We start from the raw sequence: 18,354 nt of genomic DNA, 5'->3' as shown, positions 1-18,354 counted from the left end.
GGACGCATGGTACCACCTGTTCCTTTTCTCATTTTTCTCCTTCCTGAATTATCTCTCTTGTCCTACTTCACTGCAAACATGCATACACACACACACACATACACACGCACGCACACACACACACACACACACACACACACACACACACACACACACACACACACACACACACACACACACACACACACACACACTAGCAGCGGTTGGAGTAGGATGTCCGAAAAGAGCTCCGAAGCTCTAAGCAGCGCTTCATTGACAGAGAAATTTGAAACCGGTGCTAGTTGTGTTTACGAAAGCGGGAAGGGAGAAGTGTACAACGAGTGACCAAAATGTACTAGTCGTTGTGTGTGTGTGTGTGTGTGTGTGTGTGTGTGTGTGTGTGTGTGTGTGTGTGTGTGTGTGTGTGTGTGTGTGTGTGTGTGTGTGTGTGTGTGTGTGTGCTTTATTTTTTTTCTTGTATTGATTACTCTAAAAATGGAAGAAAACAACAGTGATTTAAGGAAAAACGAACCAACGAAGAGATACCGGGACGTAAGTAGGGTGGAATCACCACTGGAGGTGATCCCTAAAAGGACATGCCTGAATGAAACCCCGAAGTCGTACCAAAGGTATGAAAGAAATTTATTTTCGGGTTTAGATAGAGAAGGTGGAATTATGAATAGAGGTATAGAAATAGATAGAGAGCCTAGGTAGAAAAATATAGTGAGAAATAGAGAGATCAACGATTTATTAGATGAAATAATTGAACTGAACTGAACGTATAGAGAGATAGCCCAACTTAAAAAAAGGCAGATGAAGAGACTAACAGGGAGCTAGATGATCTAAAAAAGAAACTAATTATGATCAAGGGAGAAAATGAAAGACTGAAAAATGAAGATGAAAATAAAAATGAGGCATTAAAAAAAATGAAGGACCAAATACAGGGAGTGGCCGAGAGAGTGGAAGAGAAGATCAAAGAAAATGACTTCCAAGAAATAAAGAAACAGTGGAAAATAGAACGGGAAAAATATATGTATATATATATATATAACAATATATATATATATATATAATACTGATGACCCACTTTCGGAGAAGAATAAGCGAAGATATAGAGATCTGTATATTTCGATCACTTACTGTGATCCTCTTCGGCAGATATAAGTTACAAAGTACAGAACAATGTGTATTTATAGTGAAGCAGTGAGGTAACATGAGGGGACGAGGCTCAGGTCAACACGCCCGGCACGCATGCTCGCATCTTGGTGGCTCAGGTCACATGACCGGTGGGTCATCAGTATTATTTTACATATGTGCTACGACATATCTTTGTTGTGATATATAAATATGTCATTAAAATTTGCAGCAGCTTCTGCGTTCACGAGTTTTTTGCTGACATTCTCGACTTTTCTAATGCTGGCGCGCTGAGTCGTGCTAAGTTCTTTAATTACCTGACCAAATAGATGATATTACGTAGATGATATTTTCGTCCTCGTGAGGGACCGTAGGGAGCTTGAAGACCTGAGGAGCAACCTACAGCGCGTCTCCGGCCTAAACTTCACTTCAGAGAACAGTATCAGTAAACAGCTCCCTTTCCTAGATGTAAAGGTTGAAGCCAGTTCTCAAGGTTTTAGGACCGGAGTATATACAAAGCCCACCAACCCAGGACTCTGCCTCAACGGCAACAGTGAATGCCCTCAACGCTACCGGAGGTCCACAATCGATGCTTATGTCAGAAGGGCACTGACGCACTGTAGCGACTGGGCCCGAACCCACACAGAGCTCGACAGAACGACGCAGGTCCTGGTAAACAATGGCTTCTCTAATAGAGAGGTGCAATTTGCCATTAACAAGCACCTTGATAGATGGTATTCAACCCCAGCAGAAAAGCCAGTAGGAGAAGCCAGGATTAAAATTTTCTACCAAAACACCATGTCCACCCATTATAGAGCCGATGAGGAAGCCCTTAGAAAAATCATCCACAAAGACGTGAAACCCACCAACGACAACGACAAAATAGATCTGGTTATTTTCTATAAAAACATGAAGACATCCCAACTCCTTATAAAGAACAACCCCTGCCAGAGGACACCGGAACTTCAGCGTAGCCATCTCGTGTATGAATACTCCTGCAGAAAAGGGAACTGTGAAGCCCTCAATGAAACATACATAGGGATGACTACGACGAAGCTCACGAGGCGTCTCACCCTTCATCTCTCCAATGGCGCTATCAAGCGACACCACGAAGACGTACATCAGACCCCACTGACAAGAAAGAATTTGGAGGAGGGCATCACTATTTTACAGACAGAAACAAACCACACACGCCTTCATATCCTAGAAGCCTTATACATAAAAGATGAAAAACCCCACGATGAACAGACAGACTCCGGATCCATTTACTATTCCCACATCAAAAGACATCGAGGTGACCTTACGGATCAGCTAGGGCTGGGGGCGGAGCTTTTTGTTCCTGCCTCCTGATTGGTAAACCGGAACAGCACACAATTGTCTGTGATCAGAGTAGTGTGTATTTAAGATAAATTCCCACACACTGTACTCATTAGCACAGAAGATGCATAACAGTAAGGCGAAAGCTCTGCATAAAATTAGAAAAGATAATTCCGATGCCTTTACTTATACCTCCAATGCTATTTGGTCAGGTAATTAAAGAACTTAGCACGACTCAGCGCGCCAGCATTAGAAAAGTCGAGAATGTCAGCAAAAAACTCGTGAACGCAGAAGCTGCTGCAAATTTTAATGACATTTGCCTTAAAGAGGATCTGCTGCCCAACTATAGACATATATATATATGTGTATATATATATATATATATATATATATATATATATATATATATATATATATATATATAATATCTTTTAAAAATAGTAGAGCAACAAGTCAAGGAAAATGCTAAGGAAACGGTAATTAAAGTAATTAAGTAAAAAGGAAATTTGGACAGGGAGACGGTGGATTAAAAAAGTGCATTGTAATTTATGGTATTAAAGAGAAATATGATGTACCTAGATATCAGAGAGAAAAAGAGAAAGATATCACTAAAGAAATTATGAAAGAGATTCAAGAGGAGGGATTGGATATCGATAAAGAAATTGAGGAAATACATAGAAGAGAAAATACTTAAAAGAAAAACAATATAGGCCAATAAAAGTAAAACTTAGGTCTCAAATGATAGCAGAAGTACTATCATGAACAACAAAACTAGCAAATAGTGAACATTACAAAAATGTATGGATAAGAAAATAAGCGATGAAGAAAAAGAGAAAGCAAAGGAACGTAGAAATGAACCAAATGAAAAAATGAAAAGAGAACAGAGACTGAACAGAATGATTTTTTTAGAGTGCTGGACCAGAGGCTGAGAAAATGGTATATATCAAGAAAAGGATACGAAATAGACAGAAAAGGAAGAGAAAGGAAAAAATCAAAGATAGCTTATACCAACATAGACGGAAGGATTTCAGGTCTGAGCGAGTTAAATGAATATCTGGCATTAGAAAAACCAGACGTAATGGGAATTGTAGAAATGAAATTAAAAAGTCTACTACCACCAAATACTGTGGGATAAGGTCTATACAGCCACTGGATGAAAAACAGAAAGAAAAAATAGGGTGGGGGAGTATTATTTTTTACTAAGGCTTAAATGTGACCAAGATAGTAGAAGGTAAAAACAATGTGGAATCAATTATGATAAAAGTTGAAAACAGTGACATGAATAGTAGAACATTTGTGGTAATGCATGTCCCCTCCAGAACACATTCTTGGACAGAAAGTGATCATTCTAAACTATTGGGAGACACAAAATATGAACTAATTTACTGAAAGAGGAAATAGAGTAATTATGGGTGATTTTAACTCAAAAGAAATATATTGGGAAGAAACGACAGTGAAGGGCGGAAAAGACCTCTGGGGAAGCATACTACTTGATATAACCATTGAATACACAATGACTCAGTGGGTAAAGGAAAATACCAGATACAGAAACAATGAGGAACCATCGAGACTTGACTTAATGCTTGCGCCAGAGCCTGAAATTGTGGACAGAATTTATTACACAATTCTAATTGGGAAGAGTGACCATGTAGTAATAGAATTCGAACTAAAAGAGCAAATGGACTTGAGAAGAAATGAGAAACATAGAAAAGGAAGACTACTGTACAACAAAACAGATTTTGAGAAAATCAGAAAATTCTTTTAAAACGCAAATTGGGCTAACTTCCTAAATGAAGAAACAAAGACGGAAGAGAAATGGAATATACTAAAAGAAATTTACAATGAGGGGGTGAACAAATATGTACCAAAACAGAAGCAAGAAAGGGTATATATAGAAAACTGGTACAACAAAAAATGTAGTGAGGCTAAGGATAAAAGAGACAAAGCTTGCAAACGATGTAAAAAAAACGAGTAAATGACAAACATATATCAAACTAAGAAATGATTAGGTAAAAATACGCAGAGATGAAAAGAGAAACTATGAAAGAGATATAATGGAAAAATGCAAGGAACAACCTAAACTATTTTACAGGTATGTAATTGGTAAACTAAAAAGTAAACAAGAAATAGAAGGACTGCGCCAAGGGAATTACGAATATAAAGAAGTAGAAATGGCTGAAATTATGAACAAACATTTCAAGTCAGTATTCACAATTGAAAGTTCACAGAACTGTGAGGAAATAGGGAGAGAGAGATACCCCCCCCCCCCAATGAAGGAAATAACTTTGACACAGAAGGAAATCAGAGACCAGATAAAAAAAAAACTGTCAGAAAATCACACGGTCCGGATGGAATTGCAAATTGGATATTAAAAGAATGCATAGATGAGTTGGCGGACAAAATATACAAGATAATTACTCACTCAAAGAAGGAAAGGTACCACAGGACTGGAAAAATGCAAATATTGTACCAATATATAAAGGAGGGAACAAAGAAAATCCAATCAACTACAGACCAGTCTCCCTTACAAGCACAATAGCAAAAATATGTAAAAAAGGTTATCAAAATTAGATGGGTTAAACATCTGGAAGAAAAAAATATCGTCACCCTCGTAAAGAAATTGCCTTAGCCATTTTTCGTCAATTTCTGGATTTTTTTTTTTTTTTTTTTTTCATTGCTCCTTGCGGTACAATTCCCAATGTTTTCTTTAGTGTCTGAGTAGGTTAAAACTACGTTTGGAGGAACATTACGTACATTTATGAAATAGAAAAACGATTTTTTTTTCTATTTCCTGAAAAGTTGGACAAATGACTTAGGCACTTTCTTTATGAGGCTGGCGATATACTAAATCCAAATAATTTTGGATTTAGACAAGGAAGATTATGTACAACAAACTTGATCTGCTTATACTCGAGACTAATAGAAATAATACAAGAAAAGGATGTATGGGCGGACTGTGCTTTTCTAGATCTACAAAAAGCATTTGATAAAGTACCACACAACATACTAATAAGAAAAATAGAATCAATAGGTGGCATCAAAGGAAATTTATTGGAATGGATGGAAGACTTCTTGACTGGGATGAAAATGAGGGTAGTAATTAGAGACAAATACTCGAATTGGGAAGAAATGATAAGTGGTGTCCCGCAAGGTTCGGTATTGGCTCCAATCATGTTTGCCATATATATAAATGACATGGATGAAGGAGTGGAATGTTATATGAACTTCTTCGCATATGAAGCAAAAATACCAAAGAAAGTAAGCACAGAGGAAGATTGTGAATCATTACAGATAGACCTAGACAAAATCTGGAAATGTCGTCAAAAGTGGGAAGTGAACTTTAATATCAAGTAGTATAATGGAGTTTGGAAAAAGTAAAAATAGAATATCGAGAAATTATAAAATTGGTGAAGAAGTCAAAGAAGTGAGCTCTGCAAGAGACTTAGGAGTAATAATCAGCAAAGACATGTCACCGGACAAAAATATCAACAAAATAGTCGGAGAAACCTTCAACCTATTAAGGTCAATGAAAGTGGCATTTGACTATTTGGATGACGAAGTTATTAAGAAAATATTAGTTACACTAATAATACCAAAACTGGAGTACGCTACAACAATATAGACACCCAATATTAAAAAGAATATAAAGAAATTAGAAAGGATACAAAAAGCAACGACAAAGATTACATACGAACAAAGATTGTCCAAACTGGAACTACCAACTCTGGAACAAAGAAGAGAAAGAGATTTACTGATTATTTATAGAATCACGAAAGGAATGGAAATCCTAGATAGAGATGTCTTATCAGAATGGGACAACGAAAAAACAAGGGGACATGAAAAGAAACTCAAAAAGGATAACTATAGAAGAGATCTGAAAAAGAATAGCTTCCCAAACAGAGTGGTGGATACCTGGAATAAATTAGATAAGGCAACAGTGTGTGCAAACACTATTCAAGGAGTGCGGGATTCGAACCCACACCTAAGTGAATGCGAGACCAGCTCGCTTCCGATGACGCCACCAGCGCACGTGGAAGTCTTCCCACTGTGCAGCAAACGTAGCAAAAGTAATAAATAGATAAGTTAATACGTGGATAAGAAATATACAAACAAATAAATAAACATATACAAGTAAATAAAATAAACAAATAAACGAATAAGTATATAGATAGATAAATAAAGTAATTAATAGATAAAAAATAAACAGATACATGGACAGATAAACAGTTAAATAAATAAATCAATCAATCAACAAATAAAAAAGAATAGTAAATATATGTATAACTGAATGAACAAAGAGATTAATAAATTGATCAATAGAAAATGAAAGTAAATAAATGAATGAATGTTGGTGCTATGAACAAGGATGACCTCAGCCAATCTAGGCTCTCCGACTCTGTGAGGCCGACCAACAGGTTCCCCCAAGACCCAAGACCCTTGGCAGAAAGCCTCAAGAACTTCGATATGATCTCCTTCGGAGGTTCTTGCTTCAGCTGGGTTTTCTGCTGGTGGAGAAGGAGGAAGGAGGACAGTTCCAAGGAGAACGTCATCACGAACATCTCTACGCTGAAGGCAGAAGCTCCTGATACCGCGAGTGACAGACCCTACGAACTCTTCGAAGATGTCCCAGGATTCTACAAGCTTCGCAGGGTGAAGATGGCCAAGGCGATCAAGAGGCGAGACCTGAGAGTCTTCCTTCTCAACAAAGTCCTCATCAAGGAGGCAAGAACTTACAAATAAGAAGCCTGGCAACAAGGTTCTTACCAAGGTGGCGACAAAATACAAATGAGAAACCAGGGTTAACGAAAAAGTAAAAGGAAGAAAGGGAAATGATTTATAACCGGATGCTGCACATCGCCAGAGGAAACAGGGAAAAGGAAGTCTTCCGTCAAATGGTTCACCACGCCATTTTATATTCCTCGCCTGGGAAATAAATCCCCAAAACAATTTCACTGTCCGCCCTGCACACTGAAGACATAAATCATGTACTCTACTGCTTTCTTTACATCTTCGGCCAAATTCTTAACACCTGCTCTTGCCCAAAGTTCATATGACTAAACTACAAAGTATATTGCGAGTCGTGATTTCTCATTTGCAAGCTATCGACATGCACTCGGGGAAAAATAGACTAGAAAGTATCTAATGCAGTCAAAAGTCCTGCATATTCAACCCCTTGCCTTCCTCTGGGATTTGGAAGTCCCCTCAGCTGAATAGAATTAACTAGCGGGAGACAGAATAAAGCATAAAAGGCAATCATAGTTGACCAAGGGCGTGTGACCGTTACTATGTCGCAATCTCACCTTTTTGAGGTAGCGAGCCAAAGAGAAGTGCGAATTTAAATCTATGGGGTTTGTCTGAGCATAAGATATGATATACTTTTCAATGTCTTTTATATAATTATGATTTTGTGCATGTACGTGTTTGGGAGTATGTAGGATAGGAGCTACCGAGCTTTTTAACAGTTGCTAATTGCAGAACCTCTGTCTCTCTCTCTCTCTCTCTCTCTCTCTCTCTCTCTCTCTCTCTCTCTCTCTCTCTCTCTCTCTCTCTCTCTCTCTCTCTCTTTCCTTCAGGATACTTTGATAAGGCTATAGGCCCCTCTCTCTCTCTCTCTCTCTCTCTCTCTCTCTCTCTCTCTCTCTCTCTCTCTCTCTCTCTCTCTCTCTCTCTCTCTCTCTCTCTCTCTCTCTCTCTCTCTTTATAGTATGGCTGTCGTCAAAATAACAGGGTTGTCTCGAATACTCCTCGGGGTCATGACGAGATAAAGGAAAATGGCCTCATTTTTCCCTAAAGGTACTATTGCTGCGTGTGTGAATCACTACAGTATTGGATCACGTGTTGGTAATGTGATACATAACTATTACTCAAGGGGATGTGAGCTCAAAGTTTATATTTAAGGAACTCAATTAAGCCTGTTCTTGCCTGACATGGTCGACGATGAGTGAGTTATATGTTTTATTCTGTCTAGCGCCAGGTGATTTTATTCTGCTGAGGGAACTCCCAAATCCCAAAGGAAGGCAAGGCGTTGAGTACGCAGTAGAAACTGTATCTGCAGGACTTCTGGCTACATAAGATACTTTCTGGTCTATTTTCCCCCAACGAGTGCCTGTCGACAGCCTGTAAACAAGAAATCATGACTCGAAATAAAATTTGTAGCTCAGTTTTATGGGATTTGTGCAAAAACGGGTGCCGAGGAATTTGACCGAAGCAGTAGAGTGCATGATTCCGTATTCAGTGTGCAGTGAATTAGTTTTGAGGAACTGTTTGTTTCCCAAGCGAGGAATTGAGAATAGCGTGGCGAACCAATTGGCAGGAGATTTTATTTTGCCCGTTCCCTCTGCGACGTGCAGCATCCGGTTATGAATTATTTCCGTTTCTTCCTTTTATTCTTCGTTATCCCAGGCTTCTCGCTTGTTCTTTGTCGCCACCGTGATAACAACTTTGTTTCCGGTCTTCTTATTTGTATTTTCTTGCCTCCTTGATGAGGACTTTATTGAGAACGAAGACTCTCAGGTCTTGTCTCTTGATCGCCTGGGCCATCTTCGCCCTGCGAACCTCGTAGACTCCTGGGACGACATCGAAAACTTCGTAGGTCATGTCCCACGCGGTGTCAGGAACCTCGGCCTTCAGCTGAGAGACATCCATGACGACGTTCTCTTCGCTGGAACTGTCGTCCTTACTCCTTCTCCACCAGCAGAAAACCCGACTAAAACAAGAACCTGCGAAGTAGGTCATGGCGAAGTTCTTGAGGCTTTCTGCGAAGGGTCTTGGGTCTTGGAGGATAACCTGTTGGTCGGACTCACAAGTCGGAGATCCTAGATTGGCTGAGGTCAACCTTGTTCATAGCACCAACATTTATTCATTTATTTACTTTTATTTTTTTATTTATCTGTTTATTAATGTGTTTATTCATTCAATTATATGTATATTTACTATTTCGTTCTTATTTCTTGAATTATCTATCTTAAATTAATAATTTATTTGTTCATGTATCTGTTCATTTGTTTATTACTTTCTTTATTTGTTTATATACTTATTAGTTTATCTATTGATTTGATTTACTTTTATTTGTTGATTTATTTGTTTGTATACTGTATTTATTTATTTGGTTATTCATGTATTAATTTATTTCATTTCTTTATTTTGTTACGTTTGCTGCCCTTACGTACCTAAGCGTCGCCTCCTGACTTGCTTTACCACTGAGGACCATCGCCTGTGGCCAATTTCGCACAGTGGGAAGACTTCCACGTGCGCTGGTGGCGTCATCGAAAGCGTGCTGGTATCGCATTCGCTTAGCTGTGGGTTCGAATCCCGCACTCCTCTCCGATTCCCGGCAGGGACTGTCACCTACTCCAACAGTCCAAGCGCTTCGGCTGCAGTTGAGTGCCTCTTGGCGTAAATTACTCGCCACCACCACCATGACTTCCATAATCCTTTAAAAAAAAAAAAAAAAAATCGTCACAACACCTCCAGAAGGTGGTCAGTGAGGAGGGGCAAATGGCAGTCACTCATAACAGTGGAAAATCACTTGAGCCTCTTACCTACATGGATCTCAAATGAATAAAATTGTTCGACCGAAGTCTTGATTGAGAGGGTTCTGAAACTCTTGTCTCTTTCTGGTTCTCCTTTACAGACGAATGACATCGCCTGGCGATTAAACGTTTCGAATCGAAGTAGGTGCTAAAATATTTCGAAATCGGTATTCAAAGGTTCACATGCAATCCTTCATTTACTTTGAAAAATATAGTGTAGATCTCAAAGCCTAGAATGAGGAAAGACAAAGTTTGTCCCCGGGCTGGGAGAGGAGTGACGTCATACTATCTTGTTAGACGAAATAACTAAACGCCCGAGGACTGTATGACGTCATGTCGACTCAGAGGACGTTTTGAACAAATGTGAACAGACTCTGTACTTTAGTTCCTTTGCCTGACCCTGAATAGCCAAAGGAAATTTATATCGTATTGTGCTTCCTTGACGTTATTGATTTCTATAAGGAAACTGACGTCATCCTTCTCACAGAAGTTACGTAAATGAACTTAGGTAGTGTGTGTGTACGTGCGTGCGTGTGTGTGTGTGTGTGTGTGTGTGTGTGTGTGTGTGTGTGTGTGTGTGTGTGTGTGTGTGTGTGTGTGTGTGTGTGTGTGTGTGGGCGTGTGCGTGTGCGCGTGAACGCGTGCGTGCTTGCAGTAAAGTAGGACAAGAATGATAATTTAGGAGGTAGGGCAAGAAACAGAAGATTATAAAGAATCAGAGGAATAGAATTGGGACGAGGAAGAATAAAACTCCTCAATTACATGTACCCATGGAAAACCATTTTCCCTTTCTCGGATGAGGTACACTTCGGGAACCAACGACCGAGTTCGTCGAAGGACGACACTCCAGTTCCCTCAAGGTGTGTGCGTGTGTGCATTTGTGTATGTGTATGTGTGTGTGTGTGTGTGTGTGTGTGTGTGTGTGTGTGTGTGTGTGTGTGTGTGTGTGTGTGTGTGTGTGTGTGTGTGTGTGTGTGTGTGTGTGCTTGTATGTGTGTGTATTTTAAAGCCTGATGAATCCTTAAAGATCAACTGAGAACGTTTTCAATGAGGTGGTGAATATTTGTTAGATGTATGGGTTAGTCCCTTTTTGATAAGAATAATGCAAAAATAAATCCTAATTATTGCGCAATGTGATAGAAAGTCCTATCAAAATATCTGTAGGAGACGAAATTTTCCTCGGCTGTTCTCGTAAGGCTGTGACGTCAAGCTTGCTGTTTACATTCTGATGAATGCCATGTGCGTGCATTATAAAACGCCGTGCCGCGATATCAAGTTTATAATTGGTCTGTCATATTTCGTGTGTTAGCAAGGTTTTATCAAGTATTTAGTTCGAAAATGGTTTATTGTGTGGCCGCAAATTGCAACAGTGATTCGACGAAACATTCTGCTGCGGATGGACTTCATTTTCATTCTTTTCCGAAAGATCCTGTTCGCAAAAAGGACTGGATCATTCGGTGCAGACGGCACAAGTCATGGAAGCCCGGATTGAAAGCGAAACTCTGTTCGAAACATTTCGAAAAAAAAAAAACAGTACACTCGGGAGCCTGGCCTTGCCGAGTCATTAGGAATTAGCATGAAGTCCATTCTAAAAGAAGATGCAACAACAACAATTTTTGTCATCGACAAGACCCCAGGTTCAGCAAACACTACTATTGAAAAAATACAACGCCTGGAGGGAGGCATGTGAAAAACCTACCATGAATTAAAATGAACTTCCTTGCATGTAGAATAAGATATATCAAATTTTAAAGTTTTCACGTTAAAATGATGATGTGCGGGCTTGTAATGATTTCATTTTATTTTTCAGTCAAATGAAGTGAAAAACCCCTGTTGAATGGAACATGAAGGCTTGAACAGGTCTCTCAATTTCCTGGTCATTGTGAGAAATGTCATCGTGGGTGCACTAGTGACTGATCGACATTAACAAATAAAGAAATACATGAAGACAAAATGGGCTGGAATCAATCATTGGTTCAATTGCTGGCATGTAGCTAAAGGTAATGGCATCAATAACGCAACTGATGGATACAAAGGATTACAAAGGCGGAGCATGCCGACAGGAGACCTTCTGGTCCATATCTAGGTCGGATGCGAAAAAAAATCATATTAATAATAAAATAATAAATAAAAACTATAATAATGTAAATAACAAATAAAATACATAAATAAATGCATAGGTATAGTTAAATAATAAACAAACAGGTAAATAGTAAATAATAATAAATTGACATATAACTAATAATAAATGAAAATCAGACAGACAAATGATAACAAAACAAAAACAAATAATATAAGATCAATTATAATCATTACAGTATCTTACTTAGGTATTTATCTAAATGATTCTTAAAGCTTCGAACTGAACTACATTGCACTACCTGTGCAGGAAGTTTATTCCATTCATTAACTACACGGTTGGCAAAGTTGTTTCTACCTACTTCCAAATTGAATCTATTTCCGGACAGTTTGAGACCATTGTTTCTTGTCTGATTCTCATTCAATGTGAAAATGTTGTCACTTTTGATGTTGTCAATTCCCTTTAAAATCTTAAAGACCTGCATCAAGTTACCTCTGAGTCTACGCTTTTTTAGGGAAAACAGATTCATGTGTTTTAGTACTTTGGGCTGGTACTTTGTGCTTTGTACTTGGGCTGGTACAACGTACATGTAGACTGTTTTTCTCAAGTCCCCATTTCATTGTTTCACATAAACAAATACTGTAAACGAGAATACATTTATTTGGTCAGTGAGATTTCCTATCAATATCAATTCAGCTTGAAGATCTGTTATCTATTTTAGGCATAAAAAAAGATTGAAGCAGTAGCGGTCGAGAAAAAGAAACTGGTGTGTTGTCTGCTTGGGCTCAGTCAATTTCAAATCATGCGTACTGGATTGCCGCAAGCAGCAATAGGGATGGAAACATTGTGAAAGCAAAGTGGTTATCTATGCTGAACCACATTGTCAACAAGCACGAAGGTCATGGGGAAATGTATCCAACATGTCTGTGCGAGCCCTTTGACGATAGGGAATGGATGAAAGAAGGTAGCCCAGTTTACACTGTCAAAGATTTGACCAAATTTTCGTCCTCTCTCCTGTACAATGTAATAAAATTTAATAATCTTTGACAATGTGAACATGGCATTTCTTGTAAATCATAATACAAAGTGTATTAAAGCGTTTGACAAGGAACTGGCATGTAAAATTAGTTGACGGGGAATAGTAGCTACTACCAACACAGCACAATTTTTTAGCTTTGCACTTGCTTTATAAATATAATCTGCTTAGCACCACACAACAGCCTGCTTATCATCTTGTTTTCAGGTTCAAGAGCACACAAAGAGCTTGAGTTCATAGTAACGCAGAAAACACTTCTGAGGGATATCGGTCAGTTCTCGCCTTGTCAACAAACATCAGCCCTGGAATCGGATGACAAGGTTCTATGCTTCTTTGCTCCCAAGTCCCAGCACTTTTTTATGAAGAAATATAAGGAAAGCGAGTACATGTGTAACTTCAAACATCTCTTGATGTAATTTCACTACGGTAATTCAGGCACAAGGGGCTGAATTCATATTGAGAATGGTAAAATGCATGCATGGTGACTGAAAATTATCATGATTAATTTTCCACTTTCAGACTACTACTTGCTGCCCTTCATTTCAGTGAAAATTCATGTAAAAACAGAAGAAAAAAAATGTAGAGGCGCAAAGCCAAAGCAGGTGTTGGAGAATGTAAACAACAGGTGTTACGTCATCAGCGCCCTATTAGTGGAAAATGTAACTACGGCATTGAAAAGCTTGTCTGCTCTGCTATCAGACACTTTTAAGATCATGTTCTAACTTCTAACTTATATTTTCATACATGAAATAAAAAAAAATAAAGAAATCCAAAGCCTTCTCAGTTGAACTTTAAGGAATCAACATCAGGATTCTGAACACACATACACACACACACACACACACACACACACACACACACACACACACACACACACACACACACACACACACACACACACACACACACACACACACACACACACACACACACACACACACACACACACACACACACACACAGACACGCACACCTTGAGGGCACTAGCGTCCTTCGACGGACTCCATCGTTGGTTCCCGAAGTGTCCCTTATCCGAAAAAGGGGAAGTGGTTTTCAATGGGTACATGTATTTCAGGCGTTTCATTCTTCCTCGTCCCAATTCTATTCCTCTGTTTCTCTGATTCTAATCTTCTGTTTCTTCTCCTCCCTCCTGAATTATCTTTCTTGTCCTACTTCATTGCAAGCACGCACGTACACACACACACACACACACACACACACACACACACACACACACACACACACACACACACACACACACACACACACACACACACACACACACACACACACACACACACACACACACACACACACACACACACACACACACACACACACACACACACACACACACACACACCTCCTAGGTTCATTTACGTAATTTCTATGAGAAGGATGACGTCAATTTCCTCATTGAAATAAAAAACGTCATGGAAGCACAATAAAATGTAATTTTCCTTTGGCTATCCAAGGCCAGGGAAAGGAACTAATGCACAGAGTACATATTTGTTCAAAACATCCTCCGAGTCGATATGACGTCATATGGTCCTTGGGCATTTAGTTATTTCGAACCTAAACAAGATATTGTGACGTCACTCCCCTCCCAGCCATTGGACAGACTTTGTCTTGCTACATTATAGGCTTTGAGGTCTACCCTATATTTTTCAAAGCAAATGAAGGATTACATGTAAGTCTTTGAGTGCCCAGCTCGAAACGTTTGAGTACCCATTTTGATTGGAAACGTTGTCGCCAGGCGATATCATTAGTCTGGAAAGGAGAACCCGAGCAAGACAGGAGTTTTAGAACCCTCTCAATCAAGCCTCTGATCGGACAATTTTATTTATTTGAGGGTCATCCATAGAAGGTAGAGGCTCAAGTGATTTTCCACGCTTTGAACGTCTTCCTCACTAACATTCTGGAGGTGTTGTGACGATTATTTCGAAAGACTTATGGAAGTCATGGTGGTGGTGAGGAGCCTACGCCAGGAGGCACTCAGCTGCGGCCAAGGCAGTCACCTAGGAGAGGAGTGCGGGATTCGAACCCACAGCTAAGTGAATGCGAGACCAACACGCTACCGATGACGCCACCGGCGCACGTGGAAGTCTTCCCTCTTTGCGAAAGTTGCTATTCAGAATGCGAGGCGGCGATACACGCCATGGGGAGTATATTTGAGGATGCATCCAATGCCTTGAACAATATAAACAGAGGCCACGGTGCACAACGTTGAAACCAAATGCCTAGTCTTGAAAGAGACGAGAGTGGAGGCCATCTAATACAATCGGAAGGTACCAGTCGAGGGTCATGGCTATGTACTCTCTTGGACTTATGCACCTGCATCAGAGGGTACAATATGAAACCACCAGGGTTAAACAGGTAGCATATTATGCTACCTTATGGCTCTGTATTACTAATAGATGCAATAGCAAGACTCTAGCTTATCATTAATTTTCCAAGTACATTTGGAGAACTTGCCACAATTATTTTGAGATGTTTGTTGTTACAGGCGTTTGTTGGGCGGGATAGACGAGCCTCAGAAGGGGTTCAGATATATCAAGTCACAAGACCTGATCAAAAGGTGCCCAGACAATTTAACCCATTTTTTGTCAAGTGGAAAGAACAAGGAGATGCTGATTGGGTTTCTGTACACAATTCTGGACAAACTGTGATTCATCCCACTTTGATGGTCTCACTTTATTTGTCGCTGATGGTAACAAACGCCATAGACTGGCTAAAGTGAAATTACCGACTTTGGAACGAAGAGAAAGAGGGACCTGCTGGCTATTTACAATATCATGAAAGGCACAGAGGTCCTTCATAGAGAGGACTTGATAAATTGGGATAAGCGAAATACAAGGGGACATGATAAAAAACTCAAAAAGGATAATTATAGAAGAGACCTGAAAAAAAAAACAGTTTTCCACACAAAATGGTGAATATCTGGAAGAAACAGGATAAAACAATAGTGTGTGCAAAATCTATAAACAATTTTAGAGCAAACTAGACATTGCGAGATACAAAGACGGGACACAGCGAGCATAGCTCCACTACCCGTAAGATTCATCTTGGTAAATGCAACTAGGTAAATACACACACACACCTTGAGGGCACTGGCGTCCTTCGACGGAATACGTCGTTGGTTCCCGAAGTGTCCTTTTATCTGAGAAGGGTGAAGTGGTTCTCCATGGATACTTGTAATTCAGACGTTTTATTCTGCCTCGTCCCAACTCTGTTCCTTTGTTCCTCTGATTCTTTATAATCTGTTTCTTCTCCTGAATTATCTTTCTTGTTCTGCTTCACTGCAAGCACGCACGCGCACGTACGCACACACACACACGCACACACACACACACACACACACACACGCACACACACACACACACACACACACACACACACGCACACGCACACACACACACACACACACACACACACACACACACACACACACACACACACACACACACACACACACACACACACGCATACACACATCTCAAGTTCATTTACGTAAATTCTATGAGAAGGGTGACGTCAATTTCCTTGTTGAAATCAATAACGTCACGGAAGCACATTAAGATGTAAATTTCTTTTGGTTATTCAGGGCCAGACAAAGGACTTATGCACAGATTAAACATATCTTTAAAATGACCTCCGAGTTGACATGATGTCATATAGCCCTCGGTCGTTTAGTGTGACGTCACTACTCTCCCAACAAAGGGACATATTTTGTCTTTTCACATTCTAGCCTTTGAGATCTACACTATATCTCATCAAAGTAAATGGAGGATTACTTGTAAACCTTTGAGTACCCAGCTCGAAACGTTTGAGTGCCTAACTCGATTGGAAACGTTCAGTTGCCAGGCGATATCATTCGTCTGGAAAGGCGAACCCGAGGAAGACAAGTTTTAGAACCCTCTCGATCGAGCCTTCGATCGGACAATTTTATTCATTTGTGGGTCATCCATGGAGGTTAGAGGCTAAAGTGATTTTCCACGGTTTCAACACCTTTCTCACTGACCATCTTCTGGAGGTGCTGTGGCGATTTTTTTTTTCAAAAGGATTATGGAAGTCATGGTGGTGGTGGTGAGGAGCTTACGCCAGGAGGCACTCAACTGCGGCCGAAGCCGTCCCCTAGAAGAGTAGTGCGAGATTCGAACCTACAACCACGCGAATGCGAGCCCAGCACGCTTTCGATGACGCCACCAGCGCACGTTTGAAGTCTTCCCACTGTGCGAAAGTGGTCACAGACGATCGTCTGCAATGGGAAACGAGTCACGAGGCGACGCTTCGGTCTGTCACGGCAGCAAACGTAACAAAATGAATAAAGTAATTAGTACAAGGGGTGAAAGTGGCAGTAGACTGGAAGTGAACATTAAGGGAGAGCGACTGGAGGAAGTGGATAGTTTTAGATACTTGGGTGCAAGTGTAGCAGGAAAAGGTGGAGTGAAGGTGGAGGTAGAATGTAGATTGAGAGAAGCGAGTAAATGCCTTGGTGGATTAAAGAGTGTAATGAGGAATAGACATTTGGGAATGGATGCGAAGAGGAGACTGTATGAAGGAGTGATTGTGCCAACAGCACTGTATGGGGCAGAAACGTGGAACATAAGAGAAGAAGAGAGAAGGAGTTTGAATGTGTTTGAGATGAGGTGTCTGAGAAGTATGATGGGGGTTACTAGGATGGATAGAGTGAGAAATGAGGAGGTGAGGAGGAGAACAGGGGTGAAAAAGGAGCTGGGAGATAGGGTTGATGAAAGAATATTAGGATGGTTTGGGCACATGGAAAGAATGAGTGAAGAAAGACTAGTAAAAGAGGTATGGAAGGCAGATGTGGAGGGAGTGAACATGAGGGGACGTCCTAGGATGAGGTGGATGGATGGGGTGAAGGGGGCTTTGGGGAAGAGGGGAATGTCTGTTGAGGAAGGAAGGGAGAGGACGGAAGACAGAGGTGAGTGGAGAATGGTTGTATATGGATGATGTTGTGATTGCATGAGGAGGAATGGGCGGGGGGGTGGGGGGTGGGGTATTATGTGTGAGTAAATTTTGACGCAGCCCGAAGGGATTTCTCCCCGTCCTCTCCTTATATGCAAAGGGGGACGGAGAGGGGGGGTCGCCAATTAAATGAAGCGGCCTTGCTGTGGATGTGCTGTGTCTTGCGACACTGCTTCTGACCCAGGGCGGTGGGCAAGGTGCAGGGATGACCCGTCATCCAGGAGGTGCTCAGATGAGAGGGAGGGTGGGAGGGGTGTGGAGTGTATTTAGGGATGAAATGGGTG

Source organism: Oratosquilla oratoria, chromosome 18 (genome assembly GCF_046742065.1).
Source record: "Oratosquilla oratoria isolate Oo_2021 chromosome 18, ASM4674206v1, whole genome shotgun sequence".
NCBI classification, from domain to species: domain Eukaryota; kingdom Metazoa; phylum Arthropoda; class Malacostraca; order Stomatopoda; family Squillidae; genus Oratosquilla; species Oratosquilla oratoria.
Note: the sequence above shows the minus strand (reverse complement) of the source record.